We start from the raw sequence: 18,108 nt of genomic DNA, 5'->3' as shown, positions 1-18,108 counted from the left end.
GAAAAGGCACTTTTCAGTGCCAATAATTTATTTTGTGCGCACAAGGTTGGAATTTTGAAGTATGAGGGAAAGGGTGCAATCCATGTTCTGGAGTTTATCCAAAATTCGGACAGTCTACAAGTGGACAGACCTTGCAGAACGCAATAATCAAATAACAGATTGTGCCTCCTTTAGTTCACTTGTTCTAAAGGAATACTGGAAAAACGAAGAACATCAATGTTATCTATATTAGCACATCTTTACTATAGCGTTACCAAAGGAAGAAAGACAGCAAGAAATGACACATTCTTAGAGTACGTACTGTGAGTATATCTATCTAAGGCATGCCAAAAGCTTAAACTAACCTAATGTAACTGGTCACAGGTTCGAATGTGCAAGGTCTACCAAAAGCCTAAACTAATCTAACCTGTCACAGATTCGTATATACAAGACATGGCGGAAAACCTAACCTAACCCGTAACAGATTCCCGCACCTCTCCCTCGGTCACCACTTTCACAGCAACTTTCGACCCTCATTTTCGGTTTGAAATTAACTGGGCACTTATTTCATATTTTATCTTCATTTTACGTAGGCCTATGACTCGACTATAAGTCTAGGATGTAAATATATATCTGTACCTTAATATGGTAATGCAATAATGCAGAAATGTCGATATATTATCTAAGCTAGAGGAAAATAATATGAGGTAGATTATCCAGTTTCAATTTAACAGAACTAATCTTGACCTTTAGATAAGATAGAATTTAGTGTGATCAAGTATGCCGTGACCCTTGAATTCCTTAAGTTCTGAACAAAGAGTTTGTAATACTTACTAGAGACACATACCCGTGAGTAGCAGGCATATTACAAATTCTTTGGTTTTGAACCTAGTCGTAATATCCAGTGATCTCAACATTATAAACTGGATACACAACTCCTGTAGAGAACAAAGGTAATAAATTATGGCATTCTAATTGTAACTCACACACATTGGAAATCTACTGGATAAAGACTTGCTACCAACAAACATCTCATCAAAACTAAATCAAACTCTGAAAGCATTCGAAAATTCAGGTCAGCAGCACCAACGTTTATCTAATGGTCTTGCTGTGGATACCCGCTGGTGCTCTCAACAAGATGCCTGTGTCTCACTGAAAAATAACATCACAGCAATGCGTGGAGTGGTAGCTAATGATGAGTTCAATAAAATTTCAACATCAATAAAATCACTCATCTCCTTTAAATCGAGAAAAATTCGTCCCGGCACCGGGAATCGAACCCGGGACCTCTCAGCTATGCGCGCTGAGCGCTCTTCCCAACTGAGCTATGCCGGGACAATCCACGGTGCCGGTTGAACTCTTCTCATTGTAATGTTTACGGCCTACTACCTGCATTTAAACATATGTAAGTCATGTATGCAGCAGCGCATATTTAAATGACTTTATGGCCATATTCAGCAACAGTTTGTGACAACTGTTAACATTTAATACATCACATATTCATTAGATGAGGTCTCGCCATCCTCATTGAATATTATCACGACTACTACGAAGTAGTAAATGTGTATTATCTCCTTTAAATCGAGAAAAATTCGTTCCGGCACCGGGAATCGAACCTAGGACCTCTCAGCTATGTGCTCTGAGCGCTCTTTACAACTGAGCCATTGGCCAATGAGAAGATTTCAACCGGCACCATGGATTGTGTTCCGGCATGGCTCAGTTGGAAAGAGTGCTCAGCGCGCATAGCTGAGAGGTCCCGGGTTCGATCCCTGGTGCCGGAACTAATTTTTTCTCGATTTAAAGGAGATAATACACATTGACTACTTCGTAATAGTCACGATAATATTCAATGAGGATGGCGAGACCTCATATAATGAATATGTGATGTAAAATCACTCTTATTTGAAGAAGCGTTTCTTCTCAAGTAAATGAAACAATTGAATCACCCGGTTTGAAAACCGCGTAAGTCCACCAAAAACGAAAAAGCAGTTTTACGCGGCAGCATGTTCTTCTTGGTGATGCACATCGTCATGGGAATGGAAACGAAGGTAGTCCATCTCCAACCCATGTTTGTAAGCAATGACAATGTGATCCCAGGAATGAAAAGCGTGGTTGTCCTGGACTTACTGGATTTTCAAACCTGGTTTTAATCAGGAATGAAAAGCGTTTTTGTCCTGGTCGTGCTGGATGTTCAATCATCGTATTTAATATGAAGAATACTTTAATAAAATTTATAATAATAGTAGGATAGCGCACACTTTAATTTATGAAACAGTGCTGCCACCTACCCATAGCTTGCGGCCTGTGACAGTCAGTTTTACGAGACGATAAAAGTCACCCTCGGCTCCCTTTATTGCGCATGCGCTATCGGTGAAGAAATTCCGCTTCCGGTGTGACGCTGAGCCCCGTTGTAAGCATAAAAATGTTTTATTTACCGCAGTAATTGTGAACTGGATTTCTTTTACTTTCATTCGAGATTGATGGATTAGTTTTCAAACTTCTGTAATAATGCCTGTGGTATGCAAACATTGCAGTACCATATTTAGTAAACAGTCGAATTTAAACAGACATTTAAGACATGTACATAAAATAGAGCACGTGAACATGATATCGTATCAGTAATATTATATCTTTCTCTCGTAAAATTTCCAGTTTTGGAATTACAAGGTTTTGATCGCCACCCGACGATGAGCCATTAGTTTCACTATCATTAATATAACCCAATTTATCATTGTATTCCCGTTCACTGCACTTTCAGTGGGGACAATTTTCTTTATTAAGCATTTATCCATTATCAGTAGTTATATAGCCGTTGCTAATCAATTAACGAGCACACACCTACGACGACGATCATAACAAAAAAAAAAAGCAACCTAAAAATGAGTGTTGATAATGGTTAGTTTTAAATTTTGGGTAATTAAGTAGTAATCACCAGCCAGGCCATCTTCCCGTAATAGAGATCCAGGATAGATACATTACCAAGTATATACATATATATATTAATAATTGTGTAGAAACAAACCATCGACAGGTCATATCGGCCAGGCCATCATCTTACTACAACAGAGATCCAGGGTGTAAAGTGGATACTGGATGACAAGTTAATCATATACAAACGAAATTTAATAAAAGAAAATACATATGATAACGAAGGTGCCCTGGACCTCTATTGCGGGAATATGGAGGCCTGGCCGATTATTACTACATAATTACCATACACTGTTAATTAACTGTTAGCTCTGTGTTATTTCCGCTTGGTAAGACTTAGGACCATTACTGTTCGATCCCAATAGTTCATAGATTTGAACTGAACTACAAAAATGTGGATCATGGATAGAGAAGTGGAGTCACTCTGTTGCATGTGTGAAGATTCACCGATCTGAAATTCAGGAAAGATAGCGGCACTGTGAATTGCTTTACTAACATGTTCGACAGCTGACCTCCTCTATCAGTGATTTAGATGGATAAAAACATTTAGGACCTACAGGAACTCATAAAGTTAGTGGTATGTTTTCTAATTTACCACGATATTTAAAATGCTATTGTTCTAAGGGTGTCTCGATTTGTTCTTTTGGATGGTTCCTTGTCCATTTTGTTACTCAACTGTGGAATAATAAATAATAATGAATATAGGTCTATACCGGTAATAATAAAAAAATATATATATCTTCTTTTTTCCGAGATGTTCCAGTCGAACCAAACCACTACTCTCTATAGAGTTCAAATAATAATCTTTGGCCTATAACCTACTTCATCTTTCAAACAAATTAATTCAATTTTTGGCTAAACTAGTGCTGAAGTAGTTCCCCGCTTATATACATGTTGCATATACGAATCTGTGACAGGTTAGATTTGGTTAGTTTAGGGTTTTGTTACGCCATGCATATATTTGTCTATGATGCATATACGATCAACTGTATCTACATAAAAAGAAACCCTTATAAATTCAACAATTTTCACTTCCGAAATCACCAGAACTACTTCAGCGCTAGTTTCGCCGCTTTATTTACATAGGAATATCTCTTCGAATTGTTAACAAGGCTGAGATCACTCTTAATTTTACTGGATGTGACGCCCCTGGTTTTATAAATTTGGACACAAAGTGTCTTGCAGCCCCTCTGAAGTTGGCACCTACGTTTGGTGATATTTATTTGCATATCACGAGATTCGTAATTTGGTTTACAGTTGAAATATACAGAACTACCTCAGCGCTAGTTCTTGCCGCCCCTCTGAAGTTGTAGATGGAATATTGTGTTAGCCAAGTTTAATATCAATACTACCACCAGAAATTAACTCTTAATACATATAGCCTATCAAGACTTATGAGGAAATATTCTGGAATACAATTATACGAAAATAACGTTTGACTTGGATAACAGGATCTGGAGTAATAATTGTGAAATCTATCAATGCACTATTATTATAATTACGTAACTTGTATCACCGAAATGTAAATAATATATGATCGTGACGAAGGTGAATCACAGTTTAATACTTACAGTCACGCAACTCATACGTATAAAATATGCCAACATTTGACAGCTGGCGCGACAGTAGCCCTCTAGCGGCAGGCAAGTTAAAAGTGAGCACACGACACATGATAACATATCAGAAAACGGGTTTTGCGTAATTTGTTTTATATTTTTATGCTATACAGTATAAGTGTATATGATTCTTATTAATTTTACTTTAGAATCCTAGATGAATTTCACACGCAGTTAATCTACAAGTTTCAGAAGCTGGGAATAAACGTAATTCTTTCTGCTCCTTACAACTGAATCATGGTCCTGTTCACGTATCATGGTTTGAAATAATATAATTGTTCGTACGTGGATGGTTAATTAAATTCATTCCTAAATATATTTATGAATCATTGGAACTCTATATTTCCTGTGAGAAGAGTCAAAATTAATAGCTTCAAAATTGAAGGGCATATCTCGTAGGGTACATTGCGTGGTGAATTCCTCTCCATATTTCCTGAGAAAGTAACTATTTTCCATACCGCAAATTGGGGCAAACTCGGCCGCTGAGGTAAACTTGAAAATAAAAAGGGGAAGATTTAAACCTTAATATGACAGACATTGATTTATGAAGTTCATTATTTTTCATTTCTTAAGAACCGGTATTTCCTTTATTATTTTGAGTGGCAAATAGTGCTGATATTATGGTTTAAATGTTTGTGGCAAGTTTACCGCATTTTACATTACATTTCCAGTTTTCACACATAAGCTTAATTTTAACTTATCCTACTTATATAATACGTAATTTACATGTCCTTATTGTTAATATGACGTAGGTGAGAACAAATAAATGAACACACAATTTTGTTGAAAAAATTGTGACTTCAATTAACTCAGAAAATCTAGGCCTAATTTTATTTTCAGAGCAGAAGTGGTGTAAGTCAAAATGAGTAATGAGGGTTAAAGTAAACGTTCTTTGTAATACAGCGCAAAATAGCAGTTAATATTGAATTTATTTAAACTATTAGTAGTCAGTGAATAGCACGAAGGATATATTAATTGCTACTTTGCGCTGTATTTTACAGAATATTTACTTTAAACCTCATTACCTAATTTTGACTTACACCACTTCTGCTCTGAACGGCTCAAATAATCACTGGGAATATAAAATCAACACCAATAACAGTCATGCAAATTGTTACAGAAAAGATTGCTTTTTATATTAAATTTAAAAAGGCTATTGAGAACTTAATACGTCTGCCACATGAATCTACACCAACACATCAGAAATTTATCGACACAGTCTGGATTTATTCAAGAAGTGAATATTTTGCAAAAGGATTACAATAATCCATGAATTCTTGAAAAATTAACATCATGATCCCTACTTGAATGCAATATAACGTTCAACTTTTGAAAAATATAAAGAAAAAAAAGACGAATACAAAAATTATGGAATTACTTGCATTAAAAACTTAAGATACATTATCCAAAATCGGAATGGTTACACATTTACACATATGATTTCTGCAAAAAATTAATATACTGTAACAGGTATTTACTTTGGTTTTATTTAAACTCTCCTTCCTGACATACAAATAGGTAACATAACTAATAAATGTTTTATAGAATACAATACGTAGGCTACCTTCAACGTGGATTATTGGTTACGACTGAGTAATGATTTTCTCTTGGTCTTCAGGGAATCTGAAGAACGACAAATTCGGAGATTTAAACTTGTTACTGCAATTTTCGTCATTGCACACATTGCCTTTATTCCGATGCATGATTAAAACGTTATTATAATATCTCTCATCCCTTTAAAGCATATGCTGGCTGAACGAGACTATGACCAGTGCCTTGCCTGCCGCTTGGGCGCTAGTGTCGCGAATGTTGGCAGAAAAAGTGTTGAAGTTTCGTGACTGTATGTATTAGACTGTGGGTGAATCTAGAATGCGGTGAATAAAACAATTTTTATGCTTACAACGAGGCCCAGCATCACACCGGAAGCGGAAATATTACACCGATGGCGCATGCGCAAAAAGAGAGCCGAGGGTGACTTTTATCGTCTCGTGTCAGTTTTTGCATCACAGCTGATTATTTAAAATGGCTGAATAAAGTGATACAAGTAGCAGTGAACAGTGTCTAAAACGACGAAAACTTCGCCCTGAGACGTGGAAGAGCGTCGTGGACAAGAAAGCACGAGTGGCAGGAAAAGAATATGAAGACTACAAAGGCCGTAAGCATCCGGCCAGATATACAGGATCGGATTGCAGGTGTGTAACATAGCTACTACATTGTGCAGTGTAGGTTATAGGCTATCGGCAATAAAATAGCACGTACATGCCATGGCGATCATACAATAATACTTATCTATTCTTGTTGTTTATACTAGATGTAAGAGGTCGTGCACTACAAAATTTTCCAATGGTGCGAAGAAACAGATCCTGAAAGAGTTTTACAACATAGGAAGTAAAGATGGTCAGGATGCGTTTCTCGCGGCTTTGATATCCCCAAAGAGTGTTCAATGTCGGAGACCACGATCAGACGATCCGCGATTCATACGCACTCATAGCTTTACATACAAGGTTAGTCACCACTGCTTATTTTATAATAAGGTTTCCAACTTGAATCTGGAGCCTCAGCCGGACATGATGAACGTTCGCAGATTATTTTTTCATGGGAGAGACTTTATATTACAATGGCGATGGCGCCTATGCCTGTTATTATTGTTATTGTTATTATTATTATCATTATTATTATTGTTGTTACATTTATTATAAACTTACATTCTCCTTGAAATTTCTCCTCTTATGTTTATTACATTTTTTTTGTAGATTCAGATTGGAGTCGAATCGCATGTTGTTTGCGCAAAAGCGTTTCACAGTCTCTTCGGTATTTCAGAGACCAAAGTGCGCCGCATAGCCAACTATGCTGCTCTTGGAAAATCACCACGAGATCAGCGTGGGAGAAATCCTGCAAGCTCGAGGGCCCTCAAGAACACCCTAGTTGAAACAATAGACGAGCACATTCGCTCGTTCCCCTATAGAACATCGCATTACGGAGCATCTGGGAAGAAGAAGCGGTATCTGGAAACAGGTTTGAGTGTAATGAAAATGTATGAACTTTTTCTGGAAAAATATTATCCTGAATGTTACTTGAAAGTTAAAGTGGGAGCTGACATCGAGAGAGTAAAGTGCCCAATAAAGTATGATTACTACCGAAAGTATTTTAATGAGAATTTTGGTTACTCTTTTGGACGCCGTAAAGTTGATGCATGTAACACCTGTGAAAAGCTGCAAATGGAAATATCACAAGAAAAAAATGAAATCGTGAAAGTCAATTTGGAGACTGAGTTAACACTTCATAAAAGGAAGGCCAAAAAGTTTTACACCAATTTACGAGCATGCCAGGAAAGGGCACAGGAAGATGACACTGTTGAATGTTTAATTTTCGATTTTCAGCAGAATATGCCAGTGCCTCATCTCCCTGTTGAGATATTCTATCTCCGACAGATTTGGGTTTATAATTTGTGCATTTTCAGTGGGAAGAATCAAACAGGGAAAATGTATATGTGGGCCGAATATGACGCTAAACGAGGTGTCAACGAAGTGGTGTCATGCTTGCAGAACTATGTACCTGATACAGTCAAAACTTTGTACTTGTTTAGTGACGCCTGTCCAGGACAAAATTTAAACAATACAATGGTGCAGTTTTGCTACACTTTAATACAGTCTGACAGGTTCAATGATGTACAACATTATTTACCAATACGAGGCCACAGTTACCTTCCATGTGACCGTTGTTTCTCGGTCATTGAAAGAATGAAGAAAAAGGCTGAGATCAGTGGCGTGTGGTGATAAATAATCCTGGTGGTGCACAAATATTTATTATGATTATGATTATCATATTATTATTATTATTATTATTATTATTATTATTATTATTATAGGTACTAACCACGACATAACTACTAATATATGTTATATATGTAGATATAGATAGCAAAGTAAAGTGTTCAATTTCTATTGCAGCACACCGTAAATAATATTGTTTTCGCTATATTGCGTTTTATAACACAGTTCACACGTTCACAAGCATTCGATACGTGTGTCGTCTCATCAGCCTTAACTGCTAAAAGTCAGCAGCTTTCTTTATTTCTTTGAAATCTCATCATGGCATACATGAAAATGGCTTGAAGGACTTCGTTCTGTATAGTGTTTGGTGTGCTCTTAAACACTGTTCCTCTTTCCAAATGTTCCTTAAGAGTGCGTCTAATTCAGAACTGAAATTGATCAGGCCAAGAAAAATACTAGCGTTTAAAGATGAGTTTCCCTCTTCGTGATCTCTTAAAGCAACAAAACCGCACGCACATATCTGTTCTTGGTAACTTTATCATTGTGAAGTGCAACAATCCAATTGTGTCTATATGTTTGTTTGACCCAACACTGCTAATTTAACATTATTGTTGAGTGTGCAGCTGAAGAATCGTGTTTTTATTTCTTTCATTCATGTGCTTCAAATCAATCATACCTACAGAACGATAATCAAAATTATTTAGTTACTACGCACAGTCCTACATTCAAACAGAAGAATAAATACAATTCATAACACGTAGCCTACTTGTTTTTGTCAATGAATGTTCGCCGCCGAACAATAGGCAAGGAAAACAAAATACAGCGTCTTTTATATTGCAGCCACATATTGTATTTTTGGTAAGTCCGAATGTTGAATTTTCTTGTCACTTCTCTATTACTATTCTTCGTCACTTATAATTTTAATTCCTGTGTACGTCTACCCATCTTCTTTATTTTTATCTTTTCGTGTAAAGTTCTTACAGAAAATTACATATTTAAAAGATTTTGCACACTATTCATTGCAATATTTATGATAGAATGGGCCAAACAGCGACTGCAGAACACATCTGAAAGTGCTCCTAACCCCTCTTATGCACATTGTACTGGCTCCCTAACATGCTCCAAAGCCTGCCAGTGAAACTCTACTACTGCGCATGCTCGAATGGAACAGTGTGCCGCAAGTGTCGAGTGGTAAACCTAAGTCCCAGGCGTCAACAAGACCAGTACACGTGCAGCGTTATTTTTACATAGTAACGTATTATAATAAAGAATTATGTCGCTCACATAGTCTACTGCAGCTCATTGATATACAGTAAATTTAAAAACATGTGTTATTTGAAGAGGTGGTGCACTGCTCCTGTGCTCCTTAAGAGAAATCGCCACTGGCTGAGAGAATAGAGATGCCACAAGGATGGTATGACATGGTCAGTCGAAAATATGATGTTGTGGTCATGAAGGGAGAAGATTTTAGCGAACATAAAGAGTTCCTAAAGGGTTATTTAAAAAAAAGTGTAACCAAGAGTGGCAGAAAGTTCACGGTATCCAAGTATAAGGTACTGACTTACAGTAGTGCACACAAGTTTCAGGTCAAAACATCAGAGAACATGAGTGGTGAGCCGTGTGAGTACTTCCGAATTTGTAAACCTAGAACAGGTGTGATCTCGCTACCAAACACTCCATTGTACACAAACAGGCAGCGTGTCGAGTCTTGCAAACTGGATGATATAAAGAAGTTGTGTAAATATTTAAGGAAGGATGCACAGAACTTGTACAACTCTTTACCGTCACAGGAAGATGAGGATGACTACACCGATGGCAATAATACCTAATTTACTGATGTAATGAGCTAATCTGTATTCAATAATTCATTTTGTAACAATAAAATACTTCTTTAGACATCAGGTGTACACATAAACTACCCATGACATCCACACTTCCTGCTAATCATGTCCAAGAATCGAAAAGATGCAAGTCCAGGTCATTTAAACCCGCATAAATACATCCAGATTGCAGATATCTGCAATAATGTTTATGATATATGTGTAGGTATGAAAACTCTATAAAATGAATCCACAGTCATTACTTTTTCACAGAAAGTAATGCAGTTACAACGTTTTTTGTCTCTACTGTAAAATTTGCTTCTTTGGACTTCATGCATTTCCATTCCTGGTCATTCAATTGTACTCTTAGATCCTGTCAGCCAGCTCATCAGTACTTGCCAAAGTCAGAAAGTAGTGTCGCTGATGCAGTAGAATTATGGATGATCCTACATTTACCTGATGGTCATGCTGACAAGCTACATCATCTTCAGAAGCAACGAAAAGTCTCTAAATATATACGGCCTGGTAGCAAATGTACTTTACTCACAATACTAGGGACAGAATCTCAATGAACAACATCATGACTAAGTGGAAGGATTTATATTGGAAACATTGTATGCAGAAGGTCTTGTCAGCTTTCAACAGTATCAAGAAAAAGCAGGAAAATTTGGTGAACTTTTGGACAAGAGTGTTACATAACCAAAAACATTCTGGTTCTTTGCTAAGAGGCACAATTCGAAACTAGCAGATTTGGCTAATAAATTACTGAACATTTCAGCTTCGTCTGCACAACTGGAGAGGGTATTTTTCAACTGGTCCTTTGTCCATAATAACAGAAATCGTCTTTCATTTGAAAAATACAAGAAGCTCGTACATGTTTATTCATCACTTAAAATGAAAGATCAACTGTGTGATGATTACTAACTAGATAATGTGAATGTGTAGTTTTTGTTATTTATTTTTTAAATTTATAATCATAGAATTCTGGAGTTCAGTTGACATTTATAATAAAGAGCATGGTTTGATATTGAAACCCACAGGGACAAAATTCTTATGTGATTGTTTTGTGTTAAGATAAAAATTCTTCGTCATTAGAAACAAATAAGAAAGCAACAATAATTTGCTGCAAAAAATAAAGTGAATTTATTTCACATCCAATAAGTGATAAAGACCATTTTATAGTATAGTATAACAGTGAAGTGAATAAGTAAATTTAATTCAAACAAATAAGTGATAAAGGCTTTTTTATAGTACCAGTATAACAATTAACAATAAAGTGAATAAGTGAATTTAATGCAAAACCAATAAGTGATAAAGATCTTTTTATAGTATAACAGTTTAAGATAAATATTATCATTTAAACACAATCAATAACTCATTAAATGTAATAATTTTCCATATTTTATGTGGCAAATGTCTGCTCATCAAAGAGTTGGAGAGCATGGCTGAATAGGCATTTTGTATGTCACAACATTAATAAAATTAAAAGAAATGAAGTAATTGATGTTTAGATTGTCAAAATCAATGAATGTCAATTTATTACTCCGTGTAGAAAACAGCTTTCCTACATCACTTATTTTACATGTAAATTACACGTAAAATACGTACAGGTAATTTATTCGCCCAACCCTGTTTATAAAGGCACTAAGTCCAGTACCAGTATGACAAGAATGTAAAGAAAGAAATGTTGCAAAGGATCATAACTGCAACGAAGCAGGAAGACAAAATACTGAACATACATGAGCCTCTGGCAAGTCATTCTCGTATCTGTAGTACAGTATAATATGCAAACTGTTGCATGAGCGAAACTAAAGAATTATGTAAGTACAGCACTGGAGATATGACAATGAAACAGAGATAGAAATTAAAACAAAATGCGTAACAAAACAAAACTGTGTAATGACAAAAATTCACAGAAAATGTAAAATGACAATGTGAATACTTCATGGAGTTGCCATAACAGCTGTAACATGCAGGCAGACTACAAGCTTAGCTAGAAATAGCGAAGACAGTGACAAAATTACAGATGGTTTTGATGAATCGAGTAAGAAATTAAAATAATATACTTTCTCGGTTCCATACACATTGATCCCAGCGAAATTATTAAAATAATTTAAACCACCATTATTATAAAAAAAAAAACTTTTGAAATATATCGCACCCAGGGAAGAAGAAGGCCAAAAATTCAAAAACTGTACTGAGGTATTTGAAGTATAATATATAATAGGTCCATTTGAATTACAGTAATACCAGTCCGACACACACCATGCCTCCAAATTTTAACCTACTGTTTATGGTCATATAGGAACAGACTGAGGAAGTTTTTCTCTATTAGGCAGCAGTGTTATCTCAATTCATTAAATGTTTGCACTTACAGCACTCTTCTTCTAAATGTGCAATATCATACTTAATAATAATAATAATAATTATTATTATTATTACTATTATTATTATTATTATTATTATTATTATTATTATTATTATTATTATTATGGCTGCAAAAAGATATTTGTCAAATACGGGGGAGCGGGGAAACCATTAATCCTTCCCATCGAAGGCTTTAAGGAACGAACCTGGACAAATACCCAATATCCCATCCCTACCTTCCCATGGTGCAGCTGTTAGTAAGCATAGTTTTACAAGCTGAACTAAAGGGAGGGGCTACTCATTAATTAGCATTGGTCAGCTTGATGAGTTAATGACCGAATTTGGTATAATTTTCCTCTATTCAATACCTAATTCCCTCTTTACCCTTTCCTATCTAGTTCTCTGACTGAACTCTTTCTTTGATCCTGATGGTATTAGAGCATTTGAGGCCTAGAGGTTCATTTCACTTTCCTTCCGACCATTTCTACTTTTCTGTTCCTAGTGCTGACCTGCTGTGGCACTAAAATCGTCTTCCAGTGGCTTAAGAAGGGAAAGCTGGTGATCAACAAGATCTCCCAGCTAGGTCCAGTGGACCCGTCGACCAACAGCAGGTGTGGTCCTCTAGATATTCTGGGGATTGTGGTTGAAGTAGCCACCAAAACGTGAAATATGGGTTCACTTAAATTGGATACAATTTGCCATATGAAATGAGTACCATTAAGGTAAATTTATCCGGAGGTAAAATAGTCCCCCAATCGGACTGCTTTAATGGTACAGAATCAACTAAACATCTTACAATGGAATGCTGGTGGTATAACATCAGCTAAGACTGAACTAGCCAATATACTTTCAGATAATAATGTAGATATCTTCATTATTCAAGAAGAAAACCTTAATGCTTACCAATTAAAATGTTTTGATTTTAAACATTTAAGTATGAAACTCTTACCCAGAAGTAGACAGATCAGTAGTGGAATTCTCGCAGGTATATCAAAGAAATTAATTACAAATTTCCAAATCATAGAAGAAATGGATAATCAAGACAAATTAGAACTAATAAGAACTGAAGTATGGAAAAATCAACAATATTTCAAAATCTGCAATGCTTATAACCCACCTAATAATCCCCTTGATCTAACTTTGTTTGATATACAACCTAAAACTATCATAATTGGTGACTTTAATACCTACTCCCAACTTTGGGGCTACAATAATGTGAATCAATCTGGAAAAATGATTATGGACCTCCTAAATACTACAACCGCAGAACTTGTATATAGAAAAGAAGATCCCCCTACTTTCATACATTATTCTGGTTCTGGCACATATCCAGATTTATTACTGGTAATATCAGATATCCATCACGAAACCAAGAAAAAAAAATTATTGAAGACCCTGGATCTGGCCTAGACTCATCATTCCTTCTATCCATCTCCACCAAAACCGAAGAAAAGAACCCTACAATAACAAAACAACATGGAATTTTAAGAAAGAGGATTGGAAACTATTTACAACAGAACTAGACGTACACCTCAAGCTCAACACACCACTAATGGAAAATACAAACTCAGATAGATTGAACAAATATTTCTGTGAATCTATTCTTAAAATTGCAAAAAAAAAAAGAGAGAGAAAAAAAAAAGCATATCCCACGAGGCAAACCAAAAAAATACATGCCACTCTGGACAGAAAACCTGAATCTATTGAAACAAGATAGAGATAAAGCAAGAACCAAAGCAGAACATAACAAAATAAAAGAAGATACTCAAGACTGGAGGAAGAAAACTACAATTCTTAAAAAGCAATCACAATAGCAAAAAAGAACAGTTTTAATAAATCTATTGAAAATATTAATTACAGAACTCATAGAGCTATAACTTATGAATTTCTGAAGAATATTTCCAATACGCAGGAAAATACTAGTCAACCTAATATTAATAATAACAAAACGCTAACAGATAGTAGAGATATAGCAAATGCATTTAATAAACACTACTCAAACTCTCACAGATTACATCGCAATACCAAAAAAACTGACAAATTTATCAAAAGAGAATTACATAAAAATAATAAAAACAACATTACTGGCAATATCACAAAACTTGACATATTTCATCAAAATTTTACTTCCAAAGCATTAACTATAGCTATACAAAATTTAAAACCCAAGAAATCTCCTAGTCCCGACAACATTCATTGAGAATTTTTTTAACATTTGGGGGAAAAGCCAAGTCTGTACTTTTATCCATTTTCAATTTATCATGGAAGACCTCAATTCCTGCAGCTAGGATGAAAGCAATCATTGTACCAATTCACAAAAAGGTGAAACCTGCTCATGATGTTAATAATTATCGACCAATAGGACTATTAAGCATGACAGCAAAAACTATGGAGTCAAAGATCTCCAACAAATTAACTTGGTATTTAGAATCCCAAAATCTTTTATCACCAAGACAAGCCGGCTTTCGACAACTACACTCTGCTAATGAAGAAATCATATGCCTTGGCCAAGAAATAGACAGTTTTAACAAGAAAGAAGATACCTTAGCAATATTTATTGACTTTCAATTAGCATATGAATCTGTTTGGAGAAATAAATTATTACTAAAATTCCAGAAATTAGGCATCTCCAGCAATATGTTCAGACGGATATCAGAATTCCTTAGTCAAAGATTCATTGCTACTAAATTCAATACCTCACTTTCTAGTTACAGACAAACATATTGAGGTCTACGCCAGGGCGCTGTCCTCAGCACAACTTTATTCAATATTTATATAATTGACTTACCCTCCCTATTAGAGGAATCAAACATGAAAACAGCATTATTTGCAGATGCAGTAGTTTTGCGGACTTCCGGATCTCACAGAAATATAGACAAAATTCAAAATTCTGCTCTTAAAGCTCTAAATCAACTACATGAATGAAACACATCAAATTTGATGACACTCAATTTAAGCAAAAGTAACTACCAAATATTTTCACTTGGCAAAAAAGAAAGACAATTCAATATGAAAAACTTATCAGATTACCAGGAAACAATTTAGTATTCATAGAGTCCTCTCTGTAGATTAAAAACTCAAAAAAGTTTCATATCCATGGATGAAGAATTAAAACAAGAAAATCAATATCCCGAATTTAAAGGAACCTTACAAATTAAACAAAACCATTTAACTATATTAAATAAAGAGTATAATCTAAATTTAACGGAACAAGTACTGAAATAAAGGTAAACCCTGAAATAATGAAACAATTGTCTTTAGAGACAATTAATATTAGGTATCCTCCACAAAACTGGCTTCATTTATACACTGACGGATCCTTGATCTCCAGGAAACAAGGTGCAGGCAGGTGTTACGTGCTGTCTCTTCTCACTTTATAGATATCTTGGATATGGAACAACAAGTTTAGATGGAGAAATCATTGCAATAAGTGAATATCTCAGGAATCTTCTATGCCACATTAATAAATTTAAGAATGCAGTTATATTGTCAGACTCCAAAGCAGCTATTCTATCAATAGTCTCTAGACACACCTTCATCTCAAACAGCAGAAATAACTAAAATGCTCTCTCAATTAATAATACTCAATAAAAGAACTGTATTCCAATGGATACCATTCCATTGTGGAATCCTGGAAAATGAGAATGCGGATGCTTCAGCAAAGAAGGGCAGCACTGCTACTTACAGACTTGTTACTAAATCTACGTGTTACACTGTGAAAAGATTTATTAAATCTACATACTTAGACTTCAACAAACAAAACTAGGTAACACAATCTCAAGGGAAAAAATGGAAACTCTCTGCATCATATTCCACAGCTAATTCCCGATTTACCATGTAAATCGTCTGTAGCTGCATTAATAACAGACCATGACTGTTTGGCCAAGCACCTGCATAGAATTGGAATTATATCAGTCCCCTAACTGCGCAATGTGCAATTAAAATCAAGAAATGCATTCGGAACACCTCAAAATCTGTGCTTCAGTGACTGACCATGACACTATCTTAGAAAAATATTGGAGTGCAAGAGGTCAAATGTTTTTGTCAACTGCCTGGCATTAGAAAACAACAAAATTATTATTATTATTATTATTATTATTATTATTATTATCATTATTATTATTACTACTACTACTACTATTAATATAAGAAGAGTCCACACCTGTGGAGTAACGGTCAGCGTGTCTGGCCGCGAAACCAAGTTACCCAGGTTCGAATCCCAGTCGGGGCAAGTTACCTGATTGAGGTTTTTTCCGGGGTTTTCCCTCAACCCAATACGAGCAAATGCTGGGTACCTTTCGGTGCTGAACCCCGGACTCATTTCACGAGCATTATCATCTTCATTTCAGTCAGACGCTAAATAACCTACATGTTGATACAGCATTGTAAAATAACCCAATAAAAATAAAATATAAATAGCAGCAATTACTAGTTTTATTATCACTATTTTTATTATTATTATTATTATTATTATGATGATGATTATTATTATTATTAGGAACATATCAATTACATTTTCGCGTTAGTATTGAAAAAATCCAAAGACGACATTGGGAACTACATAAGCAGTTAGTGCTTTCTTTTGCATTCTGCAGAAGAAGGCAAACTTTTAGCTTTGTTGGCAGAACTGGCCAAGGGCTAGAATATCCTGGTTCAATCACGAATGACGGTATTTATTTCGTTGTCATAACTTTGAAAACAGCCTTGCTACATTAAGGGGTTACAGTAGGTACAATTTACAATAGTATAATTTTGGAAATATTCAACTTTTTTTTTTTCTCCATTACTGTATCTTGTGCAATATTGAAAATTAGTATCTGTAAAACACTGTTCTTCTCCTATATGAAAAAATTATTTTACGATTTTAAGAAAATTATTTACATTTTTTTTTTTTTTTTTCAAATTTCAATTCACTGTGCAATGATTAAGTTTTCCCACATAACTCAAAAACTGTCCAACTTTCTATGATGAAATCTTTGTGTGTATTTATGTATTTATTTTATTGGGTTATTTTACGACGCTGTATCAACATCTAGGTTATTTAGCGTCTGAAAGATATGAAGGTGATAATGCCGGTGAAATGAGTCTGGGGTCCAACACCGAAAGTTATCCAGCATTTGCTCGTATTGGGTTGAGGGAAAACCCCGGAAAAGAACCTCAACCGGATAACTGGCCCCGACCGGGATTCGAACCTGGGCCACCTGGTTTCGCGGCCAGGCGCGCTGACCGTTACTCGACTGTATTTATGTATGTCATATCTACAATTTGATGCAAGATCACTTCTCTACCTTTGATAGATTGTGTGATAAAAAATAATTTCATTTAAAAAAAATGGTGAAATATCATATTTTCTTCTAACACAAAATTAAAAAAGATATTATTTATTAAGAAATGTAGTTGAAAGAGCATGATACTGTAACCATGAGTGCCAGCAATAAAATAAAAGAGAGAGAGAACATGAAAAAGTTAACAAATTAATGAGTTATGAGGGAAATGCTTCATCACTGTACAGTAAACTGCCACAAATTTAGATTTAAAAAAAATATATATATATAATTTTTTTTTCATATAGCAGAAGGACAGTGTTTTACACTGTACCAATTTTCATCATTTATTTTATTTTAT

The 18,108-nt window shown here is 35.2% G+C and overlaps 1 protein-coding gene, 1 long non-coding RNA gene and 1 other non-coding gene across 4 annotated transcripts in view; 1 reads left to right on the top strand and 2 right to left on the bottom strand.

The window, feature by feature from the left end:
- Positions 1 to 748, bottom strand: part of LOC138710245 (zinc finger protein 501-like) — a 28,371-nt gene extending 27,623 nt beyond the window's left edge. For both annotated transcript variants that reach the window (XM_069840934.1, XM_069840935.1), the window contains exon 1: positions 619 to 748. The gene's annotated coding sequence lies outside the window, so the exon portion shown is untranslated. The remainder of the gene's footprint in view (positions 1 to 618) is intronic.
- A 490-nt stretch (positions 749 to 1,238) lies between these two features.
- Positions 1,239 to 1,314, bottom strand: TRNAC-GCA (transfer RNA cysteine (anticodon GCA)). Its single transcript has one exon. It is a non-coding gene; the product is annotated as a tRNA-Cys (tRNA).
- A 4,164-nt stretch (positions 1,315 to 5,478) lies between these two features.
- LOC138710244 (uncharacterized) lies at positions 5,479 to 10,192 on the top strand. The gene is made up of 3 exons (XR_011335191.1): positions 5,479 to 6,715; positions 6,835 to 7,027; positions 7,344 to 10,192. It is a non-coding gene; the product is annotated as an uncharacterized lncRNA (long non-coding RNA).
- The last annotated feature ends 7,916 nt before the right edge of the window (positions 10,193 to 18,108 follow it).

Source organism: Periplaneta americana, chromosome 12, assembly GCF_040183065.1.
Source record: "Periplaneta americana isolate PAMFEO1 chromosome 12, P.americana_PAMFEO1_priV1, whole genome shotgun sequence".
NCBI classification, from domain to species: Eukaryota; Metazoa; Arthropoda; class Insecta; order Blattodea; family Blattidae; genus Periplaneta; species Periplaneta americana.
The sequence above is the reverse complement of the archived record's forward strand: the minus strand, read 5'-3'. Positions and strand labels throughout refer to the sequence as shown.